A 16,991-nucleotide genomic window follows, 5' to 3' on the forward strand; every position below is an offset into this window, starting at 1 on the left:
TGTTCCCCAGAAAACATGGGCTCTGTCACTCTGGGCTCCTAAAAATTGTGTCCACTTTTCCGTTTGCACAGCCTTTCTGTAAACTAGGGCTAAGCCACGTCCTCCAGCTCTCTCAAGGGTTTCTTGACGGGTATTGAGTGAAAACTAATGTGGGTAATGTGTTTTGAGAAACTCAGCGGAAGCTGCTGCACTCAGTGCCAACGCAGTCCCTTAGTGCCACTAAATGATAATTGCTCTGGGCCCTGAGAGGGGGGTTCCAGGCCCAGCAAGGGAGCCGTTCACACCAATCACCCAGTGGGAGGGGGGTGGGAGCGGTGCTGGAGTCTAGAGCGATACTTGCTCACTCAAGGGTGGAGGATGTAGGGGCAGGGCTGAGGGACTCCTGGTGATGCCCAATCATAGAGAGCAAGAATGTCCCCGGGCAGGTGGACGGACCGGCACTGTGGAAGTATCCAGGGGCAACAAGGATTCAGGCATTGACATTAAGTTCAGAAGTCATCTCCAGCTAGGGAAGGGACTGGGGATGGCACACCCAGGCCAGGGTCTTGTCCTGGCCAGGGAGAGAAAAGAGGAAGGTTTGCAAATGGAAAATTCACTTATGGAAAACACAGGGAGCTCCAGTGTCAGCATCTCCACCGGGATGACTGAGATGGTCTCAGCTGGCCTCTCTACCACTCTTGCACACAATCTCCCTACCACCAGATGCAGTCTCCATAAAGTAGGCAGAAGGTTGTCGTCTTGGGCTGAGTAGCACTCCCTGCCCCGCTTACCACCCTGCGATAGATTGCCATTGCCCCTGAACCTACAGACTCCTCATGCCTTGCAGGAGCCCACCTGGGCTGGCCTCTGTGTTCCTCTGCACTTCACCTCATTACTGCCACACCGCCTTCTATTTGCTCCTCAAACCTACTGTGTGCGCTCCCGCCTCAGCTTTTGCACTTGCTGTTCCCTTTGCCTGGAATCTTCTTCCTGAAGCTCTTGGCATGGCTGACCCTCAGAAGGATCTTCTCTTACCTTTTGCCCATCTCTGCTGCCATTTAGTTATACTGTGATCACTGTATTTAAGACCACCTAAAATGGTCTGACTGGCTGACTTGTTGGCTATCTGTTTCTATACATGAACTTGAGCCCTAGGCAGGGAGCCTGTATGTCTTGTTTCTTGTTTTCTCTGCAGTGTCTGCAACAGAGCACATCTCAGTAATGTAGTAAAGGAAGTAGCCTTAGTTTGGGTTCCACTAGAAAGAAACCAGGGAACCCTAAGGCAAGGTTTCGATTGCAAGTAGCTTCTTTGGGAGGTGGCGAGGAAGTGGGAGGCAGCCGATAAGGAGAGTATTCTCTAGCAGGTTGCCACTGTGGGCCACTGGAGTGTAATCCCAGAACCCCGGCAGCAAGTGTAGACAGCATGCCTCAGAGTTCTATTCAAGGGGAGAGATTGGTTAAGAGCTATTCTTTCAGGCCATATTTCCCAGCACTCTGGCTATAATATCACAAGGAAGAGAGGCCTTCCAGGTGCCAGAGAAAGGCCTCAGGAAAGCACCAAAATAGACAGAGTATGAGGCCTGGCAACAGGCATAACCCAAACCCAGTTACCTGCATGGCAGTCCAAGATCAAGACTTGACTCAGCCAGGTGATGATGTTGACCATTTGCTTTCCCCTAGTTGGGATACCTTTGGCTGCAGGCAACCAATCCACCTCAAAAATGGGTAAGGACATTATCTCACAGTGCAAGAGGTGTATAGGAGGGATACCTCCAGTCCTGGGAGCCAGAGGCCCAGTGACATCACCAGGGACCTGGGTGTTTTCCCTGCTTCTACTCTGCCCTTGTTGGTATGTCAGCGCCAACCTTAGTCTGGCACTCCTCAGGGTCACAATATGGCTGCCGAAGCTCCAGGATTCACCTCCAGATGCCATAATGCCCAGAGATAGAAGAAAGCATCTCTCCCTGTGATGACTTTCTCATAGGATCAAAGAAACTTTGGAAGCCCCTTCATGTATCACTCCCTGGATGGCACTCCTACTCCCCTTCTTTTAAACAAATCAGGGACATGGGACATGGGACCACCAAGAGTCAACCTAAACATCTCAGTTAAGAAGAACAAGGACACTGGCGGGTGACCAATGATGTCTGCCAAACACACTTTCTATTCCCAGGCCAAGGAGAATGTGGCTAAGAAGCCAGAGCACCAGCCTTGAGAGAAAAGATGTGCTGGGTTCCTTCAGGACCTGACAGCTGCAATCTTGAAAGGAGTCTCTTAGCTTTTGATCCGCAAAGAAACCCTGTGCCCTGACAGATGGTTACCTGGCCTCCTCAGGTTTCTGGTTCTCCCAGCAGCCTCTGAGGTGAGCCTGGGGAAGGAGGAGTTTGGATAAAGTGATGGTGAGACCTCTGCTCCCCTTTGGAAGGTTTGCGTTTTCTCTGGCAACTAACTCCTTAGGACGGATGATTCTGACTCAGATGGAAGTCCCTCCCCGACTCCCCTCCCTCCATCTGGGACAGGACAGGTGGTGGAGGGAGCAGAGGTCTCCAGTGTGCTGTTGGCAGGGCCATTCATCACTGGAGGTGTTTATACTGGACCTGGGGCCAGAACCTTGGGCAGAACCCGGGCAGAACAAGTGGTGCACTGAGAGGGAGTGGGAGGTGATAGGGATTAACTCTTCTGTCACTGTCTCCAGAAGGGGGCTTGGCCTTGTGACACAGAGGAGAGGTGCTGGGGCTCACCACGCGGTGGCTGAAAATGTACGCGACCATTATCCCAAGGAAACAGAATGAGGGAATAAAATGCAGGAGCTGGTTCAACTTTCCGTGTATTTGGAAGACTCGAAGATTAAGATGATTGGCTAGGTATTTTGCTGGGGGTAGGGGCTGGGTAGGGAGAAAAACCCTTGTTTGTAGCATTTGCTGATTGCTCTGATGTAAGTATTCTCATGGAGGCTGATTTCAAGCTACCAATTGTTTAACTACCAGCTCACAAATCTTGAATATTTAACAACTGGTTCCTAGGAGCTGGTAGGAGCCAGCCCCAGAACGCCATGTATGAAGCTGTTCACAAACAGTGTAGAATTTATTTATTCAGTGATTCATAAGAAATCATGGCATCTTCTACATGTCGAGAGCCATGTTCTAGGGAGGCCATAAATAGGAGACAGGATCATCACAGAGTGACGGAGTCACAGTGACAGCAGCTTACCTAGGTGGTGTGTGTGTGTGTGGGGGGGGGGGGTACGAGTCCTCGAAGCCTCTGTGTGTCATCTCTCTGATGTCTAGATTGTGAGTCTAAAAAGGAGATTCAAATCTGCCTCTGCCCTGACTGGACAGTTTCTGTGACCTTCCGACTCCAGTCTCCTTTTGTTCCCAGAGGAGGGTGAGTGCTTGGGCTGTTTTGGCGCTGTCCCTTTGCAATTCTCCTCTTCCCTGTATCACACGCTTTTATTCCTTGCCTCCTCTCTCCTGGCTGCCTAAGCCCTCGGCTTGGGCAGACCCCGCATGGGCATTGCCGAGGCCCCGAGGCATCCCTTGAGGCCAGCTCTGTTTTTTTTTTCTCTGGAGGTTGTCGTGACTGTGGAGTCGAGGTCTGGTGTTGGGGCTCTTCAAAGAGCCAGCGTGTGCTCCACCAGGGCACTGATGGCTCGTGTTTGCTGCTGTCTTTTCTCCAGCAGCAAACTCTCCTCGATTCCAAGAGCAGGCAAAGTTGGTCTAGTGCCCGGGACGGCATCTCACCTGGGTCTCTTCTTATTTGGGCATTGGAGCTCAAACTGCCCTCTCCAAACCCCGGTGTTTAATTATGAAAACGTGGAGGTCCTTTTGAGCCATAAAGTACTCTGCAGATATTTTTATTTGTCTGTCTGTTTGATTATTTATTATTTTTTAAAAGTTTATGTTGGTGACATTGGTTAAAAAAATCTGCAGATATTTTTAAATACCAGGGTTTAGGTTATTCTGTACATGGAGCTGAAGGAACCTCTTGCCAAGTCCCCACCTGGGGGAGCCCCCAGGGGCTTCTTGTCACCTCTCTACAGGGTGGGCAGAGTGGGAGGGACACCTTCTCAGGCTGAGCATCACAGCACAGTCTTGGTTTTCTGTTATTTTCTCTTACACCTGAATTTTTAAATCATCCGTGTCCCTTGGTGAGCCAGGGCTGTGGAGGGAAGCTGTTAATAATAGATACAAGGGACTGTCTGGTAACGAATTGCTGAAGATGGTAATTAGCATTTTAATTTAGGCATTTTCTTCACAGTCACCTCTGGAGACCTGGGTTCGAATCTGCAATTGGGGTCACCAGTGGAGGTTTGCCTGTGTCCTCCTCCTAAGCCCCCATGGGTGTTTGTCTATGTCACGTGGGCTGTGACAGCCCAGGACTGAGTGTGGCCTGAGGGGGGCACTCTCCGTCCAGACTGTGGAGCTGACAGCAGACAGAGCACGGATTTACAGTGGGGAGGGTGAGAGGGGACCGGCAGGGGTAGGCTGTGCAGAGCTGGGCAGGGAGGGGAGTAGGAACTGAGTGAGGAAGGAGCACAGAGAGGTTTGGCGTGGACAGAGAGTGGGCTCCAGGGAGGGGCCTGAAAGGGGAGGAGGGCTGCGGGTGGCAGGCACGTCGCTCTTTCTCTTTCACAAGCACTCATTTTCTTGATTTTTCTTCAAGAAAAATCAGCTAGCGATGGCTGGAGTGCTAGGAATAAATGACTTAATGGATTTGTCTTTTTTCTTCCTTGTGTTCACAGAACAAGATTTAAAAATGACAACACTAACAAGCAAAGTTCTCTCTTCTCTCAGCAGCTAAGGACAATGCTTTGGGGTCCAAGAGATACAAACTCATCCCTGTCTATCATGAGTGTGTAAGGGGTGGGAACACACCTCACAGCCCCTTTCTCAGCTCCTCCCACTTCCCTCCACCTTGGGTGGGGAGCGTAGGCAGATGTAGGTGGCTCCTTCTGAGACCAATCTCATTTATCTAGTCCTGCCTCCTCAGCCCCACTTCTGGCATTTAGGGTTGCTCAATGATAGCTGCACATTGAAAAATGACCTTCATTTTTTTCCCTTCATGCAAAAACATCTTCGATGTATGAAGCAGCAGCTCTAGACTCTCAGGGCTTTGGGGCCAGAGACTAGAAGCCACATCGAGAAGGTAAACAGGTCTGGATGAGGAAGGTGATTCTTTTGGGTGCTGAAAGCCCACGGTGGGAGCAGCGGTGGGGTGCCAGGGGGACTGCTTGGCTCTGAACGTGCTAAGCAGAGCTGACCTGATCCCACGATGCTCTCAGCCCCAGTGTCTCAGGCTTGTGCAGTGGTGTATATAGGGGTGACAGGAACCTCAATTCTCTTCTTTTGTCTGCTTTCCAATATCATCTCTATTACTTAGGAATCTTTGGGTTGCAGATCATGGAGGACAAAACTCAAACTGGCTTAAACAAAAATGAGAGTGTACATGCTCCGGTAAGCAAAAAATCAAGTGGTAGGTCGGGTTCCAGGTAATGCTCCATCTAGCTAATTTACATCACCTGAGGGCTGGATTTCTTTCCCTCTCTCTGCATTTTCCACAGCTTCATCCTAAAGCTGGGTCCCCTCAAATCACAAGTTGGTTATCGAAAACTCCATTTCTTTGTTCTTTCTAGTGGGAAAAGGAGGGACTTTCTGGATTTTTTCTGGGATGCAGTGTCTCTCATTGATCTGAATTAAGTCATATGCTTATCTTTGAATCAATGACTGTGGGCATGGGATGGGCAGTCAGATTGTCCCACTCAAACTGCAAACAGGACTACTCCAAATGGGAAGGGATGAATCTTCCTAAGAGAAAATGGACTTGAAGACAGTGATCAACCTAAACTCACTCCATCCTATTTGTAACCACTGCTCCCCTATAATGCAGTTACGTAGCCACATCCTCTGCCATGTGGCTTTGTTTCTTTTTCGTTTTTTTTTTTTTTTTTTTTTTTTTTTTGCTGTTTATTTAACATAGAGGCTTAGGCTTAGGGGTGCCACATGGCTTTGCAGTGGCTGCCACTTGAATGGGCTGAGGACATCTCCCCACCTCATCAGTGCTGGGCTTGGCCACATGATTCACCTTGACCAACGGAATGTTAGGGGATGTGAGCAGAGGCTCTAAATCTGTGTGTGTGTGCTTCGATTGGTCTCTTACACTTCTTCCAGCACCACGAGAAGAGTATGCCCTGGGTAGCCACTGGTCCCAGAAGCAGAGCTTCCCAGATGACCCTCAGATTATGGACAAGAAATTAAAAATAAATATGATTTTAAGTCACTGAGGTTTTAGGGTTGTTTGTTGCACAGCAGTATCACAGGAGTAGCTGACTAATGCCCATACAAAGGGTTTGCTAGGCTAGTTAGAGCTTTGACATTATGGACGTGTGGGGCGAGGGCACCAGTATCAGAAAGGAAATTGGAGTTTTCCCCCAGGAAAGCCCCCTTGGGTCTCTGGAATCTAGAAAAGTGTCTGGCTCTCCCTCTGTCAGGATGTCTCATGTCTTTTCTTGCCAAGGTGTCTGGGAGGGAAGATGCCAGAACATGGCCTAAAAGAGCAATGAGATCCCAGACCGGCCCACCTGAGTCCCCAGCTCTGCTACCTGACCCTCGGTAATGGGTGAAGGTAGAGCCCATGGAAGCTCATCTTCATAGCAACCCCGGGGCAGCCACCAGTCTGGGCTGGTTTTGTCCCTGACATAGTTGCTTGGCTCTAAGCCATGTGTGCAGTTGTCAAATTCCTAGAATACACCACTTAAATTAAACTTTTACAATTTAGTCTTTATTTGAAATGTCCTTAAGAGAATCCAGCTGGAGGGTGAGGAAGCTTCATAATGGTCAGTATTAACTCTAATTTGTCTGATTTCCTAATGGCAGGCTCATCTATACTGCACTAGCCACGTTCACTGTGGGGCAGGTTAGAAAACACTGTTTCACATAGCCTCAACACCCCTATGAGTCCGAGTGAGGAGCAGAGTTATTCCACAGATCCCATGAGAAAAGGTCAGGGTGAGCAGAGGTGTGTGCCACCCTCCTTCAGGCTATGGTCCCACAGAGCCTTGCAGCCCACCCAGAGGATATTCGCTGCTGGCAGGTTGTTAGGCAACCTTGGTGCCCTCCCTGGGCCTGAGGCATGGTGGGGTTTGGAGAAAGCGGTTGTTGCTTTTCCTTAAACCTTGGGCTTGGCTAAGGTGGTGCAGGTGTCAGCAGTACCTCCTGGAGTCCGGCGGGGGGCGGGGCGGGGGGCAGACCAGAGGGTCTTTTGTGGCCCCGCAGGTCCAGGCCTCTAGTGCTGTCCAAGAATGAACTTGGACTCAGTAGGCATGCAGAGCCAAACTGCACCACTTGCAGTGCCTTTGCCCCTGCAATCCCTAGCTTCCCAGTCTGCAGTCACAGAGATGCGCACTTAACAGAATGCCTGGCCCACAGCAGCCATTTAACAGATAGGAGCTACTGCATTCGTTGTGTTTAGAATTCTGTGATAGCAGCATGGTTAAGAGCTTAAATTCTGGATTTGGATCCCCTGGCTTAAAATCCTGGAATGACATTTTACTAGGTGGGAATTTTCAAAAATTCCATGTAACCTCTCTGAGCCTTAGTTTCTTCATTCGTGAAATGGGCATCATGGTGACAGCTCTCTCTGGGCTGTGTGAGGATTCGGTCCATTACTTCAAGGGTCTGAAGACCTGGTCTAAATACATATGATGCACATACGGTATGTGATCCATGCACTCCTATTGTCGCGCCCGATCTGTGGCTTCTGTGATTGCTGCTCTGTTAGGCACAGATGCCTGGTGTGACCTTGCCATGACCTTGGCTCCCTTCAGCTCTGCACCTTTCTTTCATGGCTCCAGGCGAGTGCTCTGGACACCTAGATGGGAACTGGCGGGGAATGGCTGGAGCCAGACGTGAAGGGACAGAGAAAGGAGTTGCAAGATGAAGCTGAGGGCAGGTTGAGGGTGACCTGAAAGTCCTTCCCTGCCCACGGCCGAGGGCCCCACGGCTGCTCGTCAATACTTCATCGACTCCTGTAATCGCTTCATATCTCCACATCTCTAACTTTAAGTTTTTTGGTGTTTTTTTTTTTTTTTTTTTTTTTTGCTGCACAGCTAGGCGTTCCCATGGCAACCTCCTGGCGACATAACACAGCCATTCCTCCCAGAATGGACAGCCTTCTTCGCCCCCTCCCCACATCTCTTGGAGAAGCCGTAGCAGTGGTGTGCCGCGGAGCCCTCAGCACTCTGGACAGAGGACCGCAGTCCACCTAGGTCCTGTCTAATTTGCCTAGTCCTAGGGCTGCGCTCAGGAGGGTGCAGCAGGGCAGCAGTCTATTCATCTTAATGTACATTTACTGAGGGCCTGCGATGTCCAGCAACCACACCAAGTTCTGGCTGGGGACCCAGCAATGGAGGAGGCAAACAGAAACTGCCCTCAGGGGCCAGAATTCGACCTGGCTTCTACTCAAGAAAAGGAACAAGGTGATTTCAGCCAGTGCTAAGCGCTATGAAGAGACTGGCCACGTGGCAGAGGGAGACGCTGAGAGGGTTGAAGGACACCTCTCTGGAAATGCCTTCTGCACTGAGATCTGAGAAGAACCCAGCTATGCAAGACCTTGGGGGGAGTGTGTCCGGGTGTGGGGGACAGTGAAAGCAAAGGTCGTGAGGCAGGAGAGAGCTGGAGTGTTTGAAGAACAGACAAAGTCTGGAGGAGCTGGAGTGTGGTGGGGAAGGTGGGAAGGAAACTCCATCAAGGAGGGTTGTGTGAGCTTGGATCAGAAGTTTGGATTTTATTTTAACTGTAATGGGCAGTCATTTGGGGGTTTTAAGTAGGGTAAGATATGATCTGATACAATTTTTAAAAAGATTTTTTGAATTGCTTTGGAGTAAGTTGGTCTCCTTCTCTTCCAGGATTCCTCTGCCTGGGAAGCCCCACAATTACTGAGTGAACTGCATTTTTGGCTGAGAACTAGAACTGCAGCTTCTGGGGCTGGTCTTCTAGTACTCTGAGAGGCCTAGGACTGTCTTCCCAGATATGTGAGGTCTTCTTCCCTAATGTCACCACCATTACTGCTACCCTCTTCTCTATGACTTTGACATTTCTGGTTGTTGACAGCAAAGCCCCTGTCCCTGGCCCAGTCGATCATATTCTACCTCCCCCCACCCCCCACAAAGCCATTGAGATTTATTCCTGATGAATGGGCAGCCTCGGACCCATGAATCCTTCAGCCATCCCAGGCCCGAGCACTCAGCCTCTCATAACTCTGTGTTAAGAATGTGGAGTGACACCTGAGACAGCCAGATAAAGGATGAAATAAGAGGCCTAATAAGTGGGATTGATGGCTGTCCTTGCCCAGACTGGGCTGAGGGAAGGGCAGAAGAGGACCCAGGTGAGTTATTACCTTTCCCAGAGAGTCTGGGGCTTGGGCTGGCATAGCAGATGGGCTTCCATCAATCCCTGGCCCATTCAGAAATCTCAATTGCAAGGTCCCAGGGAGACCCCTGCATTATGGTAGTCTGAGAATCTGAGAGAAAAGAAATACTTTGCTGGAGGCTACAGGTGCAAAAAGGGAGGACAGAGCACTAGATGCTGGCACAGGCCTGGGGCAGGTGGCAGGCAGGAAATGGGAGCCTTACTGAGTCCCATTGGAGGCAGACAGGACTTTTTTTTTTTTTTTTTTTTTGCATGTGACAGAAAACTGAACCAAACTGGCTTAAGTCTAAAGGGATTTCAGTGGCTCCTGTAGTTGAACAGTTCCTCCTTCAGGTACAGCTCAATCCAGGTCTCCAGCAGTGTGACCAGCCTTCCATATTTTGGTTCTGCCTTGGAACAGGCTCCATTCTCAGCGGTCTCTCTCCATGTGGTTGCAAGATGGCTGCCAGAAGCAGGTGCAAGGCTACCTGCTTCCTTATTCATGTCTAGTGGGAAAGATCCTCAGAATTGAATCTCATTGGCCCTATTCATGTGATTCTTGATTAATTAACGTGTTCTGTGAAATAGGAAGTACTGATGGGCTAAGTTAATCTGGGCTCACACTGAAGCTGCATGTGGGGTCGATTCTACCTAAATGCATGGCTGGGAAACTTGGCATTCTCTGAGGAAAGGGGGGGAGGGAGTTAGAAACGGATGCTGGAGAAGCAACACATGTCATACTCAATCTCATTTCTTATCATTTCTCAATATATACCCTTATCTCTCCCTAATCATTGATCTGAAACCATTCTTGGAAGCTACAGTTCTGCCCCTCCATAGAAACCTTCTGTATCAGTCAGTACTCTTTGGTTGCAAGTGACAGAAAGCCAATTAAAATTGGCATGAGCTAAAAGGGAATTGTCTTATGTAATTGTGAAGTCCAGGCCATTAGGCCGGGGTGGTTCCAGAGACTCTAACTGTCCTCAGTATTTGGTCTCTCTGCATCTCTCTGCTCTCCTCTCCTCTATGCGACTTCATTCTAGGAGGCCCTCCCCAGGGAGTGGCAGGATGGCCCCAGCAGTCCAGACTCCCCAGGGTAATTCTCATTAGCCCATCCCTGACCAATCACCGAGATGGGGCGGGGATGGCAGGAGTGAATGCCCCAGCCTGGGTCCCTGGGTTCCTGAAGCTGGAGGAACCCCACTTGACCCACAGGGACTAATGGAATGTCCCTTCGCTGTTTCCAGAAGAGGAGTCCTAGAAGCTGGGCGGGTAAGACGACGGCATACGGCGACCCTGCAGTGACTTTGCCAGCACTGCATTGCTTGCATCGTTCTTCAGACACACTTCCCATCACTGTGTAGAGCTCACAGATGGCAATCACCTCATCTTCCCTCCTGTGGTTAGTAGGTGTTTAATAAACCCTGCAGAACAGAGTGTGGCTTGATATTTGATGTTGGCAATTGCAGCTACTGTGAATGGAGCAGCTACCTATGCCAGCGCTTCACAAATAACATTTTCAGGATTTACGTACATTATTAAACAATGTGAAACAACGTTCCCAGGTCATGCAGCTGGTGAGGGATGGAGCTAGGGTCCTCGACCATGTCTGTCTGGCTGTAAAGCCCCTGGTTTTACACACACGCACACATCTTCCCCCAAACATGAGCTCCAATAACCTGCAAATGTCAGGCTGGTTCTCTTTGATTTGGTCTCTTTTCTCACCAGTCCTTGGTATATGGAGAAACACTTAAGTGAGTTTGCTCTGGGGGAAAAACATAGAGCCCGTGCTACCTTATCAGAGGTGTACCCCTAGTGCTGTGTGAGGAGGGCCTGGTTCCCTTGCCATCAGCGTCTTCCCACTTGCCATTTCCTCTGCCTTGTACACTCTGCAAGTCTCTCAGCTTCTCTGACAGGCTGCCTGCCCTTCAGTAGCTCCCACCATAAACATTGCCGTGTTATAGCACTACTCATAATATTAACTTGCGTAATATCATCCTTTTAGAATGCTAATATCCAGGGGAGCAGACACCTTGTCCATCTTCTTCCCAGATATGGGATCCTAGAACAGTCCCCAGCACGTAGTAGGTGCTTAGGAAATACCTTGGCAATGGAAAGAATGAATGAACGGCTTCACGGAGTTCACAGTGTGCTGTTCTGATTTCTTGGTTCATCAAGTCCTTCTCGTGTGTGTTCTGCCTTCTGGGCTGCGACCTCTGCTTGGCAATCTGGCTTGTCTGCGGGCCACCAGACTGCGAGCTGAGCTGTTGGAATACCCACCAGGGCAGGAGGCTTTGTGCTAACCTGCATGCTGAGGCAGGATCCACAGGGAGGGCTTGTATATCAACTAGCAGGAGAAGTGTCAATGGGTCCCCAAGAGCTCATTTGTGTGTCCCCCTTGGGTTGCACGTCACCAATGTGGCCTGCAGGGCGGCTCATGATGGGTCTGGCATGGCCGCCCACTGCGCTGCTCTCCGCATGGTCCCTGCAGCAGGATAGGGTGGGCTGGGAGGTGTGGGGCTTGGCGCCTGCATCTCCAGCATCCAGATGTCTTGATCTGTGGCTCTGGGGCCCTCAAATCTCCCTGCTGGGAGAAAGTCGGTACCCCTGAATCTCTCCTAAATTATTTCTCAGCCCTTGCCCCTGGCCTCACTCCCACCATCATGGCTTGATTTTCTTGGGTCCTCTCAGTCTTTTCTCAGATATTATCATTTCTGTGTCTCCACACTCACTTTAGGAATAGTAGAGTCTCTCCACCACTCCTCTCTGCCATCCTAGGCCAGAGGAGAGAAATGACCAACCAACTCACCTGGGCTCAAGATCAAACCTGAAAACTCCTGAGAGGCAAGGCCTGATTAACAGCCAGTCTCCACCTTTTGACAATGAAAGGGGCAGGAGTTGAAATCCAGAGTGCTTATCCCACACCAGGTGAGGCCAGGAGGAAGGTATGAGGACAGTGGGGCACCTGGAACGGAATGCAGATATCTGTACCCTGGGCCCAAGCTCACTGACTGCATGGCTCTGCTGTCCCTCTGATGGGCTCTCTTCCCGGTACCCCCGGCTCCTCACATTTTATCATTAAAGTCTCAGGTTATGCACCCCCTAGGCCCCCATCACAATGATGGGAGTGTTTGCTGAACCCCAATCACTGGGCGCCCCCCAAGAGTTCCTGGTGCAGCAGGTCTGGGTGGAGTGTGGATATCTGCATTCCTAACAAGTTCGCGAGGACGCTGTAACTGCTGGTTCAGCTGTCCTTTGACAACAAGGCCTGATAGGGCTCCTCCAGTTAAAGTCACATGCTTTGTCTGTGACAACCCTCTGCTTGCCTTTCTTTCTTTTTTTCCATAGCACTTATCTGTGATTATCTTTTGGATTTTGTTTGTTTGCTCATCCATCTCCATGACAGCAGACTAAATCCCATAAAGGCAGGGAGGGGCCTGCTATTTTCCACCTGCCGACTGTCGCTGCATTGGAACAGTGCTTGCTTGCACATAGTAGGATCGCAATCACTGTGTGTAGGATAAATGGTGAGCTTTCCTCACACTGTGATACCCAGGGCTCCCCTTGGCTTAAGAGAAAGGTCTCAGAAAATCTGCCTGAATTCAGTGTATGTGAGCTGCTATGGTGATAAAATGAGTCGAATGAAGGTTCCCTGCCCTGGGGCACACTCCCTACTAACGAGCCAAGGGAGTCTATTTTCAAGCAGCCAAATGTTGCTTTTTCACCAAGCAGGCTATAATTGCACTTCCAGCTCTTCCTTAGACAACATGGAAAGTGTAGGCAAAATTATTATTATTGTTGTTGTTGTTATCTAATATTTATTATACACATTGTGTAGGATGAGCCATTTCGTGCCTGGTTTCCATCAGTTTCCTGTTCCCTGAAGACAGTCTTGTGAGCAGCTGGTAAAAGCCTACAGTGATCTGGAGCCTTTCAGCACATCTGTCCGGAGATGGAGATTCAAGGTGTTTTCTAGGCCTGGGGCCGGGCAGTGGAAAGCCCTGGAGGCCTGGGGATGGGCAGAGGCTAAGGGCACCCATGGGCTGTTTTAAAAGCTCTCATCAAACTGTAGGATGTGGAAGGGCTGAACTTTAAGTGAATGATGTCTGGTTCTTGCTGCTTTACCAACACCTCTGCCCTAGAGTCTTCTTTAAAACCCAGCAGCAAACCCCGCACACAGACCTGTGAAAGAGGTAGAACCACAAACCCTCCAGAAAGTGAAGGCATCCATCCACGTGTGTCCTTCCAGCAGGGGGTGGCCGGGGGCGGGGACGAGGGGTGAGGGCACAGAACAAGAGTCTGGAGCCTTGTGCCCTCCCACCAGTTAGGGGCAACCGCCTGCCCTGACCCTGTAGTCGGCTTCTATCTTCACCCCCATCCAGGAATGAGGGATGGCCTGGGGTCTGGGGGAGCTTCCCCAGGAGACACATTTCCTGCCTAATGGGAAGTGGTTGGGTTGGTAATGAGAATTCCTGCTAATTTGGAGGAATGATTTAGCACCAGGAGGAGCTGGGGGAAGCATCCGAATAGAGGGGGCAGGCAGACCCCACTAGGCAGCGGTTCAGAGAACCATCTACTGCTTGGGCATTCAGATCCATCTACACGGGAGGAACTGAGAACAGCAGGTGTTGTCTCTTTGGAAGGAAGGTGGGGAGGCAGCCACCAGCCAGTGTCAGAGCTAAAGAAGGAAGGGAAGCTGCAAAGCCAGGTTTTCCCCGTGCCCCCCGCCCCCAGCGATGGGCTTGAGGCTGGGCGTGGTAGGTGGCAGACATGCAAACCTCTGAGCCTGAGTTTGAACTGGCTGGCTGGCTGGAACCTAACCCCTGGACCTCAGTGTCTTCCTGTGCTGCAGGGAATAAATGGGACAGTGGGCAGGTAAGTGCTGCATGCATTTGTTTGTTCATTCAACAAATATGTATGAAGCACCTACTATGTGCCAGGTGTCACTTGAGTACTGGGAGTCTAATGGATGTATCTGCCTATGACCCTGCTCACATTCCAGTGGAGAAGGAATGTGTTTTCTACTTGTGTCTTCAACAGGTCAAGTACATTCCTACCTCAGGGCCTTCGCATTTGCAGTTCCCCCTGCCTTTTCCCCAAGATCTTTGCAAATACATGAGCAAGATAGCACCAGGTGACTGAAGTATAGAGTGAAAAACAGAGATGTGGGGAGAGTGGCCGGGGGCAGCAGAAGGAGGCGGCACTTGAGCTGCCACCTGAGAGATGATAAGAGCCTGAGGGAGGAGCGTGACAGCCAGGAGGAACAGCAGGGACATGATCCCCGAGATGGGAACCGGTGTCGAACCTTCGGGGGACGGAGAGAAGGAAAACCCTCCAGCAGAGGGAGCCAGGGTGTGAGTGTGAATGGGGAAGTCCGCGTTCTGATTCTAAACACCCGCCCAGGTTCTCTTTCGGACTGAAGAGGTTGGTAGGCAGTGAGCTGAAAACTCGGGAATAGCCGATGAATAGTTTACCTGGGTTTAGAATCCAGTTTGGAAATAATTTTCTCTCAGAATTTTAAGAGCATTACTCCTTCGTGAGACATCTGTAGTGAAAAGGTCCAGGGGGCGGCCTTGGGGGAGGGGAGTGGATGAGTCTGGCATGGGCGGGGGGTGTGGAGCCAGCAGCACCTGCTGATGGATTGCACCCTGGAGGGAGTCGAGGTGAAGGATGTTGGGATCTGGAGCCTGAGCCAGTCCCAGTGGCAGGGGAACTTGAGAGAGGAAGGCAGGGAGGCCACCAGACTCATAATTCAGGGGAGTGGGCCTGGGAACCTGCATTTCTATTGAGCCAATCCCCAGGTGACTCAGGCGAAGCTCTGAGCTCTCAAATTCCAACTCCGGAGGCTGAATTCTAAGTGTATAAAAAACATAGCCTGGGGCTTTCCATTGCCGAAGGATCAGGATACAAAGGTTTAAACATAGAAAAGTACTTATCATTTTACTAGTTTCTACTCTCTCCCTATGAAGGCTGGAAAGGGAAGGCCCCACTCAAAGACCCCTCCCTCAGCAAGGATGTGGATGCCCTGCTCAGGGAGCCTTTTCTTCCCCAAAGGCAGCTTCTCTTCTCAAACTCCCATTCAGAAGATACGGGAATATTTGAGGTACCTGCTACATGAGTATGAGTGGAAGAAACAGTCAGACAAGAAGCTGACATCCTCTAACTATCAGTGATTCCAAGGGTCCCATGTAAGACCTCAGCTGTACCTGCAGGTAAATCAGAAATCAAGGTGAGCTAAAAGATGGCAGCCTATCCTCAAGCTTCATTTTCTCATATGACACAAATCTGGAAGTTGGTAGTCTAAGACTGGTAAGAGTACTTGTCACTGGAGACACAGGTCCCCAATTTGTCCATTGTCTCTTCCTAGCGTGTGGTTTCTATCCTAAGGTCATCTTATGTTTAAAAATGGCCGCTGGACTTCTAGTCATCATGTCAAGCTGGAAGGAGAAAAATGGAGGAGCAAATTGCTTCCATTTCATTGGCCAGAACTTAGTGCATTGACCACGCAAAGCTTCAAGAGAGGCTGGGAAAGATGTAGGGTTTTTGTTTTGTTTTATTTTTAGCTCAGCCCTTTGCCCGGACTCTGTAATGAGACAGAAAGGGGAATGGATGTTGGAAGTTCATCACCTCCATCCCAGGATATTTATAGAGACACCATGCAAATAAGTAAAGGCATCCCCTGCTTCAGACTCTCCCCGAGCCTCCAGTTACCTGTAGCCCCTTTACCCAGGCCACCACAGCACTTCTGGATCCAGACCACTCCCCCCCCCCCCCGCCTCCCCCTCCTACTTCTCTCTTCCCTCTCTACTCATGTCTTCAACCTGTCAAGTTCATTTCTACCTCAGGGCCTTTGCATTTGCTTTTCCCCAAGATCTTTGCACAACCAGTTCACCACATCTTGCAGGTCTCAGCTCGAATGTCCTTAGAGAGGCCTTTCCTGATATCTCCCACCACGGTTACTCTCAATCCCATTGGCCTGATTTGTTTTTTTCTAAAACACTTAGAATAATCTGAACTTAATCTCACATGTTTTATATTTATACTCCATACAGGGAGGAAAACTCAGTTTTGCTCACTGCTCTGTTCACTTCCTATTTATACACAGACAGAGGAGAGTTCTTAATTTGCATTTTCTTCAGTGCAGTGGCCTACACTGTGCAGAGGCCCAGCTTCAGTGTGGCCATTCCTGTTCAGAACGTACTTGGTCACTGCCACACACCAGCTTCCTTGTAAAGGGAGCGGGTCCTCTGACTTTCTCTGTGTCTGCCTATCCATTTGGGAGGAAGGGCGATTGTGCCTGGGAAGCCCTGGGTTGTGGTAGTGAGTCCTCTGCCCTCTCTCTGGGTCGGGCGTCCTGATTCCAATGTCTCAGGTCATTTTCCTTCTTGGTCTGCTCTCCCGCTCTCACAGAGCACGAGCTCCAGGGACTTCTTGAAGGAGCAGGAGAGAGTTCAATTTTTTGAGATTTTTTTGTGCCTGCAGATGTCTTTTATTTTTCCTTCTCTCATTCGATGAATAGTTTACTGGGTATAGAATCTAGTTTGGAAATAATTTTCTTTCAGAAATTTGAGAGCATGACTCCATGTTTTCTAGTGTCTGGAAACTTGT

The sequence above is a fragment of the Rousettus aegyptiacus genome, unplaced genomic scaffold (genome assembly GCF_014176215.1).
Source record: "Rousettus aegyptiacus isolate mRouAeg1 unplaced genomic scaffold, mRouAeg1.p scaffold_m13_p_7, whole genome shotgun sequence".
Classification (NCBI taxonomy): domain Eukaryota; kingdom Metazoa; phylum Chordata; class Mammalia; order Chiroptera; family Pteropodidae; genus Rousettus; species Rousettus aegyptiacus.